Raw genomic sequence first — 19,152 nt, forward strand, 5'->3', positions numbered from 1 at the left:
GAGTGAAGAGACTGACTATAGCCACAGAGCTGGCAAGGACCCACACAGGTGGATGGACAGACTTTTGTCCATCCACCACCTGTTGCAGGTGTCACATCATGGGTCACTCAACTCATGTTTCAGGCCATCATGGAGGCACAGGCATGTTCTGAATGGAACACCAGACATTTGCTTAGGGTTAAGGATGCAGCACAGTCTCATCCGTGACTGCCTCCACCGCACTGGGGATACCCTGACTCAGATCACCGATGCAGTGGACAGATGGTGGGTTGAGACAGTGTCTGTCTTGAACTGCACATTGTCTGTGCTGGAACGTCTGGTTGGAGTTGGGCGTCAGACTTATGGACATAGGTCAGCAACACCATCTGCTGAGAATCCATGTGGCTGTGGACAGTCACGCTCCTGTAGTGGCAGTACATCCAATGCTACAGAGGAGTGTGTGCTGTCCACACCATAACATACCAGGCCATGAGCTCATGGTTCTGGGCGGTCCTATGGGGGACATGATCTCATCAGACAGCAGTCACCATCAGGTACTAGCACCACATCTGACCTTGGGCATGGTGGTGCCAGTGCAATTCCTGGCAGAGCCAGTTCCCATATTTAAGGCTGGAGATGGTGAACTGTCAGATCTACCACGTACGGTCCACAGCTGTCCAACATACACATGTGTATGGCTAGCACTGAGCTTTACTGTGCACATGCACACACACACCACTGTCACATACAGGTCACCTACAGACACACATGGCACCTCTCCATGGTCCATCTATCTGCTCGCCTTCCTGACTCACACACATTTTGTCAACCATTTAGGCCAGCCTAGGCCTCCAGCATCCCCACACAACACCCTGTGCAAGTGATGATACATGTGCCACATCCCTTTCATCCTTCCCATCGATGCAGAGAAATGATGCTATGTGTCTGATGCACAGGCTGACTATATTACTTGACATGTACTTGTGTAATGCAGTATTGTTTTGCCCTGCCAGTTGTAGTGGTCAGCAACAGATATGGTATGGTGGCATGTGTCATGAGTACACAATATAGTTTTCTGTACTTTATGTTGTATGATATTGTACTGGCAGTTATGTTACACAATGACAGGTGTGTCATGGACCTGTGTATGTTTCTGTTCTAGGAGTCTGAGGGGATAACCTATGGATACACTGCAGCAATAAAGCAGCACAGGATGGCATGGCAGCCCACCAGAAATATGACTTTGGCAAGGTACAGCAATATACATGCATGGCTCCATAGGTTCATATGTGTATAACAGTCTAACAAGGACAATGGCAGCAGTCATCATACTCATGCATTCATAATTTGTGATAAGGTCTGCTTGATACTTGTCACCTGGGTCTTCAGAACTTACACAACTACAAGCTGTGGTGATGGAGTTGAACCATCTACAAATATCCTGTGTCTGGTTCAGACAGTTGGTTGACATTACTTATGCTTGTTGTGTTCTGCATCCTATTGTGTAACCTGCACATGATGTGTGTCACAGCAGATGTATGCTTCACATGGATGCCTGTCTCATGTAGGGTGCACTGTCTGTGTTACATAGCAGTGTCCCCAGTATGTACTATATATACCACGTTGATGTTGTAGGTGTGTAGAACACGTGAAACATGTGTTACTCCTATCATAGCAACACAGGAGGTACACAGTGGGATCTGACACCTCCTTGTATGGGGACATACACATCCCCTTCGAAGCATTTAGGAGCTGGACTACATTTGTATGGTCATGACACGGACTCCATTGGACATCTTATCTACACTGTATATTGGTGTACCATGTCACCTGTGTGGCTGCTACACTTGTACGGTATGCCTGTCTGGTGACATGGCAAGGGTGCCATTGCATGATAGGTGTTCCAGCTGCCATATTCAGTATAGCAGTGACAATCTGAGATTTACACCCAAAACCTCTCACTATAGGTGGTACAACAGTGAATGCATCCTCACATCCTAACAAGCAGTGACCATGAATGGGTACAGCACTGTGTGTCCATATTTTCATGTGTAATGGCTCAAGTGTGTGTGGTGTGCGGACACTGCAATATTGTCTCCGGTTAGTAGCACATCAGTCTCAACATGTGATGTACATACTGAGGGGTGAAAAATGGACACACAGACCTGGCCACACAAGCTTACACCTAATATGCCTCAGATAATCATGTCCCTACAGTGGTATGGCAGGAATCATATAGCATAGCTAAGGCCACAGTCACCAGTAGGTGGCATATTCATAGCCTCCACATACTCTTCCCTCAGCATGCCAGTACCTGAGTGCAATGTCTGTTTGTTTCTGTATGTTTCCAAGCTATATTGGCAGTTGCACATAGGAGTATGACCTCTCACAAGGTCACGTCACATCTTCGGTATGTGCTAACTGCTGATCAACTGCAATGAGTGCCATTGCTGCCTGTGGTATATAGACTACTCAGAGATGATCTGTGCCTTGCATACAGGGCAAGGTGTGACCCTGTTGGAGTGCATATGCTACCTATCTGTAAAAAACATACTAGATGGATGACTCACTGTAATGACATTAAACTACCATGTGACTTTATTACTAAATGCTTGTGGGAGACATCTGTCTAGCACACCCTTGAAACAGACTCTGCCTAATGGTACATAGAGCACCTCAGTGAACCTCAGCACATGCCATCTGTATGACTGGCTGGGCAACCATAGTCTCAACACATGGACTCTGCCTGAGTCCCTCTTGGACTGGGCCAATATGTGCTGATCCTGTACCGAGGGGTATAAAGATGTCTCTGATTGTGAGGGCTGTATGTCCATTATGTTAGTTAAGTTCACATGTCCTATGGCTCTGTAACATGTTGTAAAATGCTGTCTCACATACAAACATGGCCACATTCAGGCTAGCACCACTTAAACTCACTGCATAGGGGACACACCAAGGCACACACACAGTGCAAGTTGGCTGTATGTAAATTAGAACACTTACCTATGTACTACAGATCACAGTACTCAATGCATGCAACACACCTCATGTCGACTAGTACTATCAGTTTAGAACATATAATGCTTGTTGATATCAGCAACCCTTGTGGTCAGTCATTTGTGAGGCCACATCACCTGCTACAAATAAAATGATACTAAACTCTACCTATGTCTAGGTTACAAAGGTTATCATATGTATGCCATATGGATAAACACACGCACCAAGTTGGGCACAAGGTTATCATATGTATGCCATATGGATATACACATGCACTGCACCAAGTTGGGTAAGTGAGAATAGAACCCATACACATGTGCACAGGCACACACACACACACACACACACACACACACACACACACACACACACACACACACACACACACACACACACACACACACACACACACACACACCAAGTTGGCGGGAGTGTGATTAGAACCTCTACCTGTCTAGTTTTATACATTATAGCTCGCAGTACTTATCACACATGGCATGGCTTTTGTCTGATGTTAGACTGTCAGCTGGCGGTCTTTACTGGGCCTTGTAGAGGAATGTAGTTTGGAAGCCAGCAGCTAAATATAGGACCAAAAAGTGCATAACAATTGCAGGTGGATAGCCCATGAGGGCATGTATGTTGTGTTGCAAGGGATACACACACACACACACACACACACACACACACACACACACACACACACACACACACACACACAAAACAAGTTGGATGGAGTGAGATTAGAACCCCTATTTATCTAGTCTTATACACCAGAGCTGAAAGTACTTATCACATGCACCACAGGTTATGTCTGTTGCATAGGTGATTGCAGTCACAGTACTTGTGGATTACACAAAACAGGCTTGTGTTGCACAGCATGCGTGGCCTGCAGAATGATATTGCTTCATGCTGTTATCTGCATCGAGTGTCCTAGCAGTGAAATAACTGTTATTATTGTTACAGTTATCAATATGGACATATGTGGCTGATTGCATTTAGATAGGCAAACCTGTGGCCGGGGATATTGTGCCCTGCCCATCTGTGCATTGACAGCATTATACATTACACCACCTGCTCACCTGTGTCTATCTACATGGTGATATCCAGCAGGCACAGTGGTCTGTAGGTGAGTGGATTATGCACTGTTGCACTCTTAGTTTGGTTCCTTTGAACAATTGTATGGATCTGTGAGTGCAGATTTACTCATCATTAATCAGGTATGTGAGACAATACGTACATCCACACATATATATGTCTATAACAGGGCTATCTCTATAAATGTAACTGTGTGTGTATGATATGTATATGTGTTATGTACTTATATGTGAGAGTCTATGTATCATTTTAATTTATATAGCTATATATATTGGTATATATCTATCTGACAGTACATAGCGATAAATATACTAATCTTGTGAGAGAGAGAGATAGGGACAGATGTATATGTATACGTATATGTCTGTATATACAGATGTATTTACATATTGCAGGTCATTTTGATGATGAGGCAACATTGCACTCATGTGCATGCTCAGTGAGACTGTCAGTACTTACAAGGTGACTCCAGGCAGACCTACCTGTATTCCAGTCTGGGATTTTTGTGTGTTGCAGACAATTGCCGGATGCAACTGTTTCTGCAGTACTGCACTTCCCTCAAATTGTCTACAGCATTCCCCAGCTGTCTGCTGTACTTAATGTGTGACTGAGATTCATACTGTTAGTTCGCACACAGACTGACAGTCTGCATGTCTCTCAATTGTACAGAGTTTTGCAGAATGTCCATAATTTTGCCTCATAATTCTGGTCTGTTCCTCATACATTTGGGGTGTTCTGGTAAATTATTGTATATTGAATTCGCATAATAATACCAACTACAGACACAAAATTGAGTGTAGGACTTTATAACCTTCAGATATTCTGTAATAATGCAACTCAATTTCATACTATCAACTTTCTAGGTTAATCAGAACCATCTGTACTGTCTGTCTCTATTTTTGAGCCTTTGTTCACCTGTTTTTTCTGGCTTGGTCCAGATTTCTTGCACTAACAGATTGAGAGGTGTGACAGTCTGTGGATACTAATACCTCACATGCAAAAGCTGTGCATACTTCCAGATTCGAACCAACGCCATCTCCCACACTAACATCTCTAGCCCACTGAGCCACACAGGCTGCCAGAGATGTGTCCTTCATCACACAATCAACAGCATACATATGTATGCTGTTATCCCTGCATTATATGAGACATACACTGTGTGATCAGGTTGTATGTCACAGCCCTGAGATTGCCTGGTCTGCTGATATACTATTGCTGACTTACTGTTACAGCATTTGTATAGGAACACTGATGGGTTGGGGTGGGGAAAGAACAGCACATGATCTTCTAGTATAAACAGTAGTCCAAATATCATGTGACCCCACTGTTTAACATCTCCTTTGACTGTGTTAGTGAATATTCCAACCTTGAGGCCTAATTAATATTACGGAACACATGCCATTGGAATGAGTATCTGTAGTTCCATGTGGAAGTTACATCTCTCCAAATAACCCACTATAGTCCCTTGCATACATGCACCAGGTCCAGACATACGATACCATATTATAGTACTCCTTACAAGTGGTGTGTAGGTGAGCAACTTACCTTGCAAATGCAGCAGTTAACAGAATTGTAGTTCAGGGCTGACTCCATCTGATACATGCAGTACACAGCCAATACATGGTTAGGTACAGCTTGTGTGGGTTGCCTGGAATCATTTTTAATATATGTATGTGAGTTGTAGTAAGATGTCAGTGCCTAGTGCCTTAGGTTGTCAGTGCATGTGCTATGCGTTGTCTCTTAGCCAAAGCCAGGGTATACTGGGCACACCTACTTCTGCCTTCAGGGACATCATCAGGGGGTTCCTCCTATGAGTGTGGCTGTGGTGACCTAGGCACTGGTGGGGGGGGTCTGTGTATCCCTTCCCTTTGCTGATCCTGCTGCAGCTGTTTCCACAAGATCATATTGTGTAGCATGGCACATACTGTAAATATCTGTGCACATGTGTCTGGAGATTACTGCAAGTCTCCACCACATATATCGAGGCACTGGAAACATGACTTCAGAAGCCCAAACACATGCTCTATGATGTTCCTAGTTTGTGTGTGTGCCTCAATATGTTGTTCTTTGGTGGGTGTGTGTGCATTTCTGATGGGTGTCATCATCCATAGTCCCAGTGCTACACACATCAGACATGTTGTGTATTGCTGGCTCTCACCTCAGGCACCTCAGGGTAGTGTACTACACATTAGAAGTGTTGCATATTGCTGGCTCTCACCTCAGGGGTGTGGGGAAAAGAAATGTGTTCACTGGCATGTGGTAGCATGGCATCCTGGAACTGCTGGAGTACCCTGGATGTTGATACCTGTGACACCTCTATCATGTTCTCAGTTGGTGTTTGGAAGGTACCTGTGGCTATTATCCTATGGGCTACACATACCTTTGTTTCCACTGAGATGGGTTTCCCTCTGTTGGATCTGGGTCTGAGTTGAGGGTGGTGGACTTCAGTGAATTCTTGTAGTATGTCCCTGTCCACCCTGTAGTGGACTACAATCGCCAGCTCATGTAGCTCCTAGAAGGTTACCCTGGGCATGTACATGCTTCTCCTTCTCTGCCTAAGCCTGTTAGCAGCAGCAGCAGCATTGACTTCAGGATCTAGCACATACAGATGTAGCAGACCTGCAGCAGCCCCTAGCAGTCCTTCAGTTAAAATCAAAAAGTCTGTACACCAATGGTGCAGAGTATGAGGGAATATCAGATTGCAGGGTGTATGCATACTTTATAGTGCTCTGCTGTAGATGCTGACTGTATTATTGGCTACCTATGATGCATTCCACCTGCCTAGTATATCATTAATGTAATTTAACGGCTCAGTTTAAATTACACAGGGTCAAACCTAAATAATATGTCATTGCCTTTTAGATACACTCAGCACTGTGCACGCCACGCAAATGCGTGCTCCCTATGTAAACAAAGCTTAGCAGTTAGTTTGCACCCCCCAGACATCCATCCTCACTATGACAATGTGCCGCACAAACAAGCACAGCTAATCTCAAATCAGCTTAGCAGTTTTTGGACACACTCTGCCTTGATTTCAGCTACCTCTTCTGAGGACACCAACCCTGTTCTGTGTTTACTTGGAGGAAATATGCGGACACAGATACCCATTTGTGCTATTCAGTAACTCCACCTCATTTGCATAGGGATCCATGCTCAGACCCTAAAATCAACACAGTTCAAAGCCCTACCACATTAGCAACAGCACCAACACACCATTGCAGATACTCCACACAGGGTCTTGTAATACATTTCTGTCACATAATATTACTTTTGTTTTTCCAATTTTTTTTAATGAGGCATGTTTGTGCCCTGTGGCATGCCATGCAAACAATCCCAGATTACTAAAAAAATTATTTTAACTTATTTCTGTTATTTTTTTTCAGACACATGGTGGATAGATTTGCTCATATATGTATGTGCTATACCATTTCTGTCAATCTGACTACATTTTTACAGCCTCTTTTGTCTATCTACATTCCTGTACATGGAAATTTTCCATGTACATTACAGACACTGACACGGGGTCTGCAGAGCTGCTTATCTGCTTGCTGGATCACTCTCTTGACTCATTTGCATGGAGTTCACCTGCTTATATGGTGATTTGCATGCCGTGGATATTTCTTTCTTGGCACACCACCCAGTTGCGTTTACTGAATCTTAAACCTGCATACTTTTGTGTAAGCAGTGTGGCATGATGCCTACATGGAAAATGAGACCGTGCAGGCTTTATTAAATTCCCCCCATGTTATAGTCTGTGCATCTACTTACACTAATTTCTGTCTATTCTTATCTTATCTTTATTCCCCTCCCAGATGTGAGAAACAAATTGTATATTTTCAGAAAACACTTCCTTTTAGCCTTAAGAGAAAAGAACATTGGCTATCTCTAAATAAAACTGATTTATACACTGTTCTTGTAAATGCATTAAAGTATTTAGTTACCAGAAAAGCTGCCAACTCTTATTCACTTTCAATAATTTCAAACTTTATTTTTTACTGAACTGTTTGCTTTGTACCTTTCAATTTTACATTTCTGTCAATAAACAATGTCCAGACCTCTCATTTTATTGCCTTCATCTTTATTCAGCTTGTTTCCATGATAACATAAGAACAAAATGTCGACCTGCCCTCAGCTCACCCAACATGATTAAATATGTTGTGACTTCATCTGAGCCTATTGCTTTCACTGACTTCATTTTCTTTAGTGCTGTTCTTACTTCTTCTAGGGTATGCTCCTTCACATCTTTCCTTTTAGGCTGTGTCATGGCAGTACAGCTTCTGTGGGATTTTCATCATTCAGAAGCTTCTGGAAATACTCTTTCCATCTTCCTTTGATTTCTTGTAGATTGGTAATTAGGTTGTTGCTAGCATTCCATATGAAAGGTGTCTGGCTATCTTTATCTTTTTGTTTTTGCCTTGCACCCTGATAGACTTTCTTTCTGCCATGTATTGAGTCACTTTCCAGAAGCTGGTAGAGTGTCTCCAATGCCTTCTTCATTGCTATTAATACCCTTCGCTTAGCCAACCAGCAATCCTACTTAGCCTGGTCCATATTTTCTATTTTCCACTTTTTCTTACACTCCTTCTTTCTTTTGATAACTTCCTGGACTTCTGCATTCCACCAACAGCTTTGCTTATGCACTTTATTTCCAAGCCTGGCTTAGCCTCATATCTGTTCTATAGTTTTGACACATACTGCCATTTTTTCTTCAACTCTGTCTGTTTTCTCTTCTTCACAAGGTGCTAGAGCCCTGAGTAGTTCCTTGAACTCTTGTGTGTTTTCTTAGGCCAGCTTCGAGGTCTTCAGCCTAACTTCTGTTGACCTCAGACCCTTGTCTGACCACTGCTTGCAGTTGATTGAGCAACCAATGGTTTATGCTGTGCCCTGACTGTTTCACTCATGATACCTTTGCAGTCACTGATTCTACCCCAAAGCCTTTTCCTTACTAGGAGTAAGTCAATCTGAGTTTCATGTTAGCCACTCTTATGTGTGATCTATCTCGCTTGCTCAACCATGTGTTAGTCACCATCCAGCTATTTGCCAGTCAGAAATCTAGAAAGTCTCTCCTTTGTTATTCATGTTGGCACACCCACATGGACCCAAGCAGTCCTCATATCCTGTACTATTTATCCTGATATGTTCATTCAGGTCACGCATTATCAGCACCAGTTCATGTTAATCCTGTAACTGCTGTCAGAATATACTCTTTTCTTTTCCTCACTGTACCAACACTATTGTGGGACACAGGCTGAGAGTATGAATACTGCTGTACCCTTAAACTGGAACCTGATTGCCATGAGTCTATCATTAATTCTGATGACATCTCTTACTGTCTTTTGAATCCTCTCCCTCACCACAATTCCCATACCATTTCTAGTCTGTCCACCTCATGAGTAGTAGAGTCTGGATCCCTTTGCTGCACTACCCTTCCATCTTGTCTCCTGGATACAGAGGATGTCCAGTCTCCTTCTTACCATTATGTCTTCCACTTTTAGGCAGTGTTCTGTCAGTGAATCTATATTGACTGGAGCAATCCTTTGTTTATGTCTGGCAGGCTGTTTGGTTTTATTTCCAGCTTTCAGTCAATAGCTATCCCTGGTAACCCAAGCTATGTAACTGAATACTGGCCAGCCAACAGCTTATTGACACAGGGCAGTCACATTTTGGCCAGTAGAGGCACTTACAACCCTTTCATCATTAACATGGGTCCCTGATGTAGGATCAATTATGTCTGGTCCTCAACCAACTTATCACAGGCAAATGCCCATGCACAGTTTTGGCAACATTAGTCAACATGACCAAATCAGCTACAGACAATTATTAAACCATAGAGTTGCTAGCCCTGCCACAGTACACAGTCTTTGATCCATATTCTTCTATGTTGAGTAGAATCCACACCACAGTTGATGCCCAAAGCGGTTGGCCTATACAGCTTGTCCCCCTATAGGGCACCATCTAGGATATGCAACTCCATTCTTGGGTGAGTTTGAGCTGGAAACACTCAGCGTGTTTATGGGAGGTAGGAGGAATCCCAGAGAAACACAAGGAGAACATGCAAGCCAAACCTTGTGCATGGGAGGTGACGATCCTAACCATTATGTCATCTTAGTACATGTCATATATGTAGAGGTGGGACTAAAATCCAGGCCTGTGGAAATTTTGACAACTAAGAACTAATCACACAATTACAAAAAAAAAAAAAAAAAAAAGCTAGTGTATTCACAGTCACATGCACAGTCATCTACACCTAACAAGTTAGCATCAGCCATGTGGGATACATTTTAGATGTCATTGTAGTCAGTAAAAAAGATCAGCACATTTGAGTCATTTATAATAATGTAAAAAAAAAAAAAAACATGTAGCTGTATGTGTTAAAAAGCAAGGCAGAACAAGAGCAACATATGAAAATGAACAATTTAGCAGCAATGGCTAGATGTGAAAACAACAAACAAATTACATGCCAAGCCATCTTGAGGTTCACCAATCACACTGACTGTTACACCAGCTTCCAAAATTTGAATAAGCATCAGTGAATATCTGCAAATCATACTTTAAACATACAACATGAGGTCAGTCCCATAAATCTGTCTTAAAACCTTTAAATAGAAGTAGACGTGAAACAGCAATACCTATGAATATGGGTGGATTCCACCCATATCTGCTGCTTATAGGGGCTATTGCTCATAGCCATTCACCTGTATACAGGGAAGATCTCCACTGTAATGATGTGCATGTATCCATATTCATGCATATTTGGGGTAAGCTAACCCTAATCTTTATATAAGTGACATGTTGATGTGCAGACACTTTCAAAATGAAAAATACATGAAATATAGCTTAGAAGGTACACATAGTACACAATGAACATAGTAGAGTGATAGTGAGCACTGCAGTTTAAAAGAGCAATACAAGTAACTGACCTCATGGTATCTTACCTTATTGTTATCATTTGCTGTCAAGAACTATACCTATCAGTGAGATTAGCTCAGCATAAGCAGCTATTAAGTACCATTTGTGCCATGCATAACTAATGAGTTTCATTAGCATTCAATGTTTTGAAATCATATCAGCCAGCATCCACATAAGTTCTTGAATCTCAGCGCATTAGCCAATAGCTCAATGTAAGTATACATTGTGCCATGAAAGTGACTAATACTTATCATTGCATGGGAACATGTGGAACACATGCCCAATGCCCACCAATAGACTGCTACCTCTCTATGTGTCCCACTTTTAAAATGTAATAGTGATAACTTTTCTTATCATACCATTGCTACCTATGAACTCAGTGGTACCTCAGTGAGCAATTTTCAGAAGCTGTTTTTGTTCACAATTTCAGCCAATTTCAAGGAGCTGTCAACCAAAAAGAGGCTGCAGCACATACAAACACCCAGCCAGAGTGATGATGAGACTCTCCAGATGTGGACAGTCAATGTGTGACATGAACAAAGGATGCAGTCACATCAGAGGAACTTTGCACAAATCAACATATGTTGCCAGATTATGAGGAGGCTCAGAAGAAGCAGTGGAATCTATAGATCTATAGGACTGACATGCAAGTCTAGTATTAATATATTCACCATATTGAATGCAATGACCTTTGCAGCAGGATTAGAGAAGTTCAATGCCAGCCCTGTATGCCTACATTAAATGCCATAATCCATACCTTAAGTCCTAGCAATTACTATTATCATTTACTGAACATATGTAGTGAGATAATGAAGTGGGGTCCATCTATATTCCATTTATATATCTGTATTATTATCAATAAGGTAATTGTAAGGAAAATACAATTTATTATTTAATTGTTGATGGCATTCTAACTGCACATCCAAAAGTTATCCACAAATAAGCTGAGGCAGAGATGTAAATGTGCAGGATTTCTGAGTTACAACACTGAGACATCCTATTAAGAGAGCTAATCATTAACAGCTGATCCACCCTAAAAACAACTGTAATGTCCATTAGTTCAATTGTTTAAGCAATGTAAATGTATTTATTTATTTTTATTTGACATTTGTTAACTGGGAAAGTCTGACTGAGCTATTGCCCTTTTTCAGCGGAGGTCTGGGGAGAAATTCTCCACAGGAAAAAAGCAAACAAACATTGTTACAATTCATAGTATTGAACAGAAAATATACAAGTGGGTTCAAATCCCAGGAATGCACCGTTATACAGAACAGTTATGGACAATTGTTTTGATGAACTTCAAATAATATAAATATGTTACAGGGTTTTGTGCTCGATATGAAATAATCTGTACATGTTTTTCATTGTCAGAGTGGATGATCATCTACAGTGCATAGGTCGTGGATGACTACTCATTTCTTAGTCATCCATCAAACATTGAGAATGTACCATATAAAGTAATTGCATGACACAGATGTATGTGTGATTCCCTTACAACAGTTATTAAAAGGTAAATCTGCAAGCTTAGTCTTAGATGTTCAGTACTAATCATTAATGTGCATTTATACCTGACTGAGTTAGAAAAATGTAAGATCAATGCAGGTCACTATGCATTTAACAGGAGTGAATGTTGTAATCACACTTGACTGACAGCAAATGTGAATATGTAATCCATACATTGTGGTACCACTGAAGGATTAGCACTGTAGGTTGTGTCATTAACTGTATTATTGCTTGTTTTGTGTTAGTAGGTTTGAATCCCACAGCAGTATTTATTTAGTTCATGTAATGTCCACCTTTAGTGGTTTGTTTCTTGTAACCTATGTAAGGTAATCTCTCTGTTGTAATACATGATTGTTTTATTCCATGGATGACTCAATTTCTTTGCTTTCCTAACACTTGGAGATTGTTCCATACCATTTATTTACTCTGACAGGCAGAGAGTATAGTGAGCAGCTTGTATGTATATTAGTGGTTTTCATTTCTTTGTTATCCGTAACACTTTGGAATTGTTCCATACCATTTATGTTGCTACCATGGATATCCTTATACTGCCTTTGCAAACTGAATTAAAAATGAAATCTGCATGCTCAACTTTAAAGAAGAAATGTACACACACACTCAAAAACATATTTTTTTCATCATGTTTTGATGTTTCCTTCATTTTAGCATGATTCTGGGACTATGTACAGTTTTTTAAATATTTTTATACATAATTTCAGTGTCTGACCGCATGGGATCTAGCATCTTGAAGTGATTTTGATTCTCTCTTCTTCCTATATGTATCCCACAATACAGTCTTTGTCTTTAAAACATTACATCACACAGGCAGCTTTGTTCCAAAGCTGGTGTCACTGCATTGATTTTACAGGCATACACTGCTTTCTTTCAAGAAGTGTATTTGAAGTGTTACTTCATGTTGTTGAAAGAATACTCAAAACACAAACAGTAATAATGCCACAGAACAGACTTTCAAACAGCTTTACACTGTGTATTCATTTTGAGTTGCTAATCCTCAATCTTTAGTGGTGCCTGAAATGTTATGCTGTAGCTCATCTCTCCTCCCCCTTCACACTTCATCTATGCAGCGCTAAGAGTTCTAAAGGTAATTTGAGCTGTTAGCTGCTTTGATTAACGGTTTAGAGCAGGAGAGATGAGTCATGCACTGTTTTCTTGTTCTAGCCTTTCTTTATTGACAGTGTGACAGTTATTTCTGCTGTACCATTGCCTTCCTCCTGTTTGGAAATTGTAATCCATGCTCCTTAGTTACTGGAAATGCACCGCTCGGCAAAATGTTTGATTCCTAATGTTAGGGCTTCCTGTTAAATGAGAAGTCCCATGAAACCTGTATATAATGTCCTTCTATCATTATTTTTCAGTCAGACATACATCAATACAAAACTTGCAGGAAATGATATTTCAAGGAAATCTAGTGCCCCTCCTTGAAAGAATGGGATTAGGTGCTTTTGGCCCATCACTGCACTTCATAAACCTGTGCATACAGTAACAACGTGGTATGTGACAGCCATTAGCTGACTATGTAGTGCCATTACTGAATAATCTATGGAAGGTGTCACTTTTCCATTTTATCCATATGATAATATTACAACAAAAGCGTTTGCCCTTAGGTAACAGTTTAGTAGAATTACAGAGTTTTACATGTCTTCTTACAGATCAAGTTGCTTGAACTGTCAATAACAATTTATATTGCTATGCCTCATTAGATACCAAGCTAAAATTCTTATATTTTGCTTCTGACGGTACACAGAGGACAATTTCTGCTCAAAGTGCACCAAAGCAAAGCTTGTAATGCCTGCAGTACCCTGGAGATTTTGTAGTAATGCTGCATACATATATAACAGGAGGTGTTTGTCATCCAGTTTCGAGTGTAGCAGTAATATGACACAAATCATATTGAAATGTGAAATGAGACATGAGAAAGTATGATTGTTGTATACTGATTAAAAAAAACACAAAACACTTAACGAAATTAGTTGCTTCATTTTACAACATATCAGTATGTAGTTGCTCCTTAGTTGATTATTTTTAGAAAGCATTATTGCTGCTGTATGATGTACTGTTAATTCGTACTGCAATCTACTTGCTAAGTGACACTTACTGAAGACTGTGTAAGCCTTCTTCACCACGGTTGTGTAAAGAATCCATTTCTCTAATGAAGTTTATCTTACATAAGAAATCTAAGTAATGTGGGTGTTGATCAGTCAGCCAACCAACACCAAGTTTTATATTACTCACAGAGATTGCAAACAGTGGCCAAATTGTCAAGTTCACGTTTTAACACTGTTTGTAAAAATAAGTGCAATAGTACATCACCACAGGCTTCTTACAAGTGCACACATTACATGTTACAACACAACTGCTTCATTTTCTAACTGTCCATAAACACAGCTTTTTTGCAGGATCTTTTAGACTGCAATGGAACTTCTTTTCAAAGCCTCTATTTGCCATACTTTCCATTAACTATCCATTTCCCGCTCTTTCCATTTACCTACAGAAATCAGTATTTTACCACTCCATCATTCAGTACTGCAAGCATGTAAAGGAAAAAATAGTTGTTTATCACCTATTTGAGCTCTATTAATTTTATTGCTAAGTTGTCTTTGCAACTCAGTGACACCACACAGTATTATTACAAAGACAATGTTCTTTTATGAGGTTTGTAGCTGCGACCGATACTATAAGCATATTCAACTGTTCTGCAATTTCTTACAGAGTACATAACATATCCCTCCAGATGTTATTTTTCTTCAGTCTCACAGAAATACATATTTTTTCCTCATGTTGGTGTTGTAAACCTCAACAGGTTGTAAGCCCTTTTCTAAAAATCTATTCCCATAAGTGGGCATTTTAGTGATTCTAAGCCCTCTTCGGGCTTAGAATCACTAAAATGCCCATTTATGGGAATAGATATCAAGATTTACTATTAAAGTGGCAAAAAATGAACTTGTAGTGGAAGCTGAATATATGAAGCTCATGAATGACTTTTTTTTCTCTGCATGAATCTGAGTTAGTGTTAGAAAAATATGTATTAACATATGTGTGCAATGCTTATTTTAAATAAGGGAAGATTAACACGTTTTTATTCTATATGCAGTATTAGTTCTATTTGAAACTGAAAACATGCTTTTCTGAAATTGTGCTTTCTGACACTGCAAGATGCACTCTGACCTAGTTTGCTAGCACAGCAAAATACATGTTTATGCTTTGGAAATGTACTGGAAAGCAGGTGATTTTCTGCTAGGTCAGGAAATTAAATGGAGAATAATAATTTCTGTAGATCCATTCATTATGGACAATAAGCTCTGTTCGTGTTGATGAAAAAGTGCACAAGCTACAAGAAAGTTAGATACTATAAACAATGAACTGCTTCAGAAATCTGTACTTGCATTGTGCTTGAATTAGCCATAGTACCTAGACTTGTAACATCACATACCAAGAAAGTTATAATTGACCGGTGGTCGTCAAGGCCATCCTGTTTACTGAAAAAATCTTTTTTAAACTTTGAAGAGTCAGCTAGAAATGTGAGAAACATCTGTAAAGTAACAGAATTGTGAACTGGTGATCTGCTACGTCAATCGTAGTGGGCAATGTCTTGAATGAAAGGTATAAAAATTGTGACACTTCCTGATTTAGTCAGACAAACTCTGTAACTGCATTTTTTGTCTCCTTGCGCAAGAATAAGGATACCTGAACTGAACCTTATGCTTTTGGTCTTTTGAAGTATTTTTCTTTGACAGTTAGCTAAGGAAGTAGAAGTACTAGAAAATGAACTACTCCATGCCTCTGAATATTCTGCTATTACCACTGAATATAATGGCCTGTTTATCTCTCTGAAGAGATTTAAAGACAGGCTCATTGCTGTAAAAAAGCGTAAATTACTACGAGATATAAATAACTATAAGAACAAAAATATCTTCTTTTGGCCCAAAGATGACCGCCCAATGAATGAGCGAGTAACTGAACTGATGAGCCAACTAGCGAATGAGGTAGGAGGATCTACACATACTATGCTTCAGCCAGGAAAGTGTAGGAATGCTGCATCTGAATTATATAGTTTCACTACTGAAAGACAGCTTTCAGTGAGATGTAAAGTTCCAGCTAATAATATTAATTCTGTTAGTGTTCAGATGCTGACAGAATTACCATTTTGCCAACTCAAAAGGGCAGTGAAAATTAAAATGAAATGAGTGATTTTTTTACAGCAGCGGTTCAGTTTGCAGAAACCTGTGGCAGTGAAAGAAGGGATCAGAGGTCACAGCAGCAGTTGGAAATGGAGAAATCATCAAGAAGAAACAGACCAGCAAGGCTACAAGACCAGCAAGGTAGGACAAGATTTGAGAAACAAAAAGATGAAGACCTGAAGACAATGGTAACTAATGTGCTTAATTTATCAAACTGTGTGCTGACTGCAGCACAACTGAAACTTTTGAGTAAAGGCTTGATATTTGTGCCTTCAGTGGCAGGTGATTTAAATGATATGCTTACTGAACTAAGGTGCTTTGCAAGAAATGTTGATTTAAAGTTGGTATATAAAAATTCTCAATTTAATGTTGTTTGTCTTTTCGGCTTTTCCCGGTTAAGGGTCGCCACAGCAGAACTCCAGTCTGCTAATAATTGGCAGTCAATTTTTATGGTGCCGAGTTGCCAGCCTGATGCCCAACCTGCAGCGAAGGCACGCCCATTCACGCATGTCTTTCAGAGGCCACTCAACCATGGAGAGGACATGCAGACTCCACACAGAAGGCAATCCAGCCGAGAATCGAACAGGAGAACCTCTTGCTGTGAGGCAATAATGCTACTGCTGTACCACAATTTAATAATGTTTTAAAATGAACTAATGCATTTATACCTAACAGTACACCCATTGTAAAAGCTTTCGTGAGTATGTGTGAACAAGAACTGTATGAGCTTTATTTTGTTAATCAAAAATGAAGTACGTTTTTTAACCTTAGTAGTGAAGAAAAAGTGGCACTAACTTCCTTATGTTTTAACAAAGACATAATTATTAAATCAGCAAATAAAGGGGGGGAAATAGTTATTATGGATGTAGTGCAATACAATGAATGGATGTATGAATTTTTTTTCTGATACTTCAACTTTTGTGAAAGTTGATTGGAAGTTTATATCTGATGTTATTATGAAGGTTAAAACTTTTTTATATGAAATATTGATGGATGCCTCAATTACACCAGAGACAGTTACACCTTTCATTTATGGACTACCCAAACTCCATAAGAGTTTAGTCAGGCCACCAATGCGACCTGTTGTGTCAGGAAAGAAATGAGCTACAGTAGCAATTTCTAAATATGTGGATAGACAACTAGTTCCTGCTTTGAAATACTGTCATAGTTATATTAAAGATACTTGTGATTTTCCATAGATGTTAAATGAGTGGTCTCTAATAAATGTAAGCTCTGACATCTTTTTAGTAACTATGGACATTAGGTCAGTTTTCACCATTATTCCTAATGAGTATGGAATTGAATCAGTACTGGAATATTTAACAGTACATAAGGTATATGATGCAATGAAAGTGAACCTACTATGTTCTATGTTGGACTGTGTTTTGAATAATAACATATTTATGTTTAATGATGACTGTTACCATCAATTTCTGGGGGGTGGCTATGGGTACACCAACAGCTAACACTTATGCTAACATAGTTCTAGCTAGATGGGAAGAACAATACATATTCTCAGAAGTAGAGATTTGTTATCAAAAATGAACATCTAGTGATTTTTGAAAGACTTGTGGATGATGTCTTCCTGTTATGGAATGACACTAAGGAAGAACTTACTGCATTTGTAGAATGTTTGCACACTACCACAAACCTTTTAAGATTTGAAGTGAACTCATCTTTGGATGAAATCATTTTTTGGATATAGTAATTTCTAGAGATGATGTGTATTTATTTTAATTCCAAAATTCATAGGAAAGATGTACAAGTTAGCAAGTATGTACACCCCCAAAGCTTACACCCCAGGCATATTTTAAAAGGGGTAGTAAAGGGACAGCTTATGCGAGCTAGCAGACTTAGTATGAAAGATGCAACTTTTGAGCTGGAAATGAATGAGATGGCCGACTCTTTTATAGATACGTGTTATAATAACGTTATAGTACAATAAATGAAGGGAATAGTTACTGGGTTAAGAAATGATAGCCAGACCAAATTTGAGTGGTAAGGCTGATAATGCTGAGATGGAGAGAGCCAAACCAAAAAGAACTATGGATAAATTGGACTACATGGTGAAATATAATCAACACATAAGTCTTGTTAACCAAATAATTAAAAAGAACTGGTCTAATTTTACATCCAGTCAAGAAGTGGTTCATCTAGTAGGTAAGATACCACATTTTGTTTTTAAAAGGGAAATTAATTTAAAGCAACATTTATGCTATAAGGATATAAGAAGAGATAATGTGCTACAAACAAATTAATAGATTTGACACTAAATCATGTTATAAATGCACACATTGTGCAGATATTAATGTGGACTTAAGCTTTATATACTCAATTAGTCAAAAGCCATTTGAATTTAGAGCTGCTGGAACACGTAACACAGAAAATGTGATTTATTTTGCTAACTGTGTATGCTGCCAATGTTTTTATATTGGTAAAACAAATAAAAAAACTAAAAGAGAGAATAAGT

This window comes from Protopterus annectens, chromosome 12.part0 (assembly GCF_019279795.1).
Source record: "Protopterus annectens isolate FY-2018-M chromosome 12.part0, PAN1.0, whole genome shotgun sequence".
NCBI classification, from domain to species: Eukaryota; Metazoa; Chordata; order Ceratodontiformes; family Protopteridae; genus Protopterus; species Protopterus annectens.